Source organism: Carlito syrichta, unplaced genomic scaffold (genome assembly GCF_000164805.1).
Source record: "Carlito syrichta isolate Samal-C Ts95f unplaced genomic scaffold, Tarsius_syrichta-2.0.1 Scaffold316389, whole genome shotgun sequence".
Classification (NCBI taxonomy): Eukaryota; Metazoa; Chordata; class Mammalia; order Primates; family Tarsiidae; genus Carlito; species Carlito syrichta.
The window spans coordinates 141,808-143,169 of NW_007260485.1; positions in this window are offsets into that span (position 1 = coordinate 141,808).

Here is a 1,362-nt window from a genome sequence, read left to right on the forward strand (position 1 = left end):
GAAAAAAAAAAAAAAAAAAAAAATGAGCTGGTCATGGTAGTATGTGCTTGTAGTTCCGGCTACTTTGAAGGCTGAGGTGGAAGGAGCGCCTGAGCCCAGCAGGTCAAGACTGTGGTGGCCGGGAACGTGCCACTGCACTCCAGCCTGAGCGGCAGAGTGAGACTCCAACTCAAGAAATGTAATGGTGGAAAACATGCATAATTTGTATATAAGCCTTTTTATACAGTGAGGAAACTATGTAAAGATTTCACCTGGCCCAGTGGCTCATTCCTGTAATCACAGCATTTTGGGAGGGGAAGGTGAGAGGATTGCCTGAGCCCAGGGGTTCAAGACCTGCCTGGGCAACTTGGCAACTAATTTTGTAATTGCCTCTAAAGTCAATTAAAAAATTAGTCAGGTATGGTGGTGTACGCCTGTAGTTCAGGCTACTTTCTAAGGCTGAGGCAGAAGGGTCGCTGGAGTCCAGCAAGTTGAGACTGTGGTAGTTGTGATTGTGCCACTGCGCTCCAGGCTGGGGAACAGAGTGAGACCCTTACTCAAAAAAAAAAAAAAAAAAAAAAAAAATTTTTTTTTTTATGGTTAATTATAAGTTATATGCTGGATAATTAAAAGTAGTTTTGTGAGTCAAAATTTAAGGATGATCAAGTTAATGAAAAATTTCCTTGTTAAAAAAATTCAACAATAATTTAATTTCATCCACCTATGTGAAATGAAGACTGATTTTATCTTACTATGTTTTCTTTTTTTGAGTTAGAGTCTCACTCTGTCACCCAGGCTGAAGTGCAGTGGCATGCTAATGGCCACCCCAGTGTGGACCTGCTGGGCTCCAGCGATCCTTTCGCCTCAGCCTTCCAAATAGCTGGAACTACAGGCATGCACTATCACGCCTGGCTAATTTCTTGATTTATTGTAGAGAGGAGGTCTTGCCAAGTTGCCAGGGCTGGTCTCGAACTTGCGGGTTCTGGCAGTCCACTTGCCTCGACTTCCTGAAGTGCTGGGATTACAGGCTGAACTACCGAGCCCGGCCATCTTATTATTATTATTATTTTGTGTTGGAATCTCATTCTTTGTCACCCAGGCTGGAGTTCATGATCATGGCCACTACAGCCTCGACCTGCAGGACTCAGGTGATTCTTCCACCTCAGCCTTCCAAGTAGCTGGTACTACAGATGCATGCCACCAGACTGGCTAATTTTTGTATTTATTGTAGATATGAGTTCTCACCAAGTTGCCCAGACTGGTCTTGAGCCCCCGGGCTCAGGCAATCCTCTCACCTTGGCCTCCCAAAGTGCTGGGATTACTGGCTGAGCCACCGCGCCTTGTCTGTTTTACTTTTTTTTTTTTTTTTTTTTTTCCAGAGAT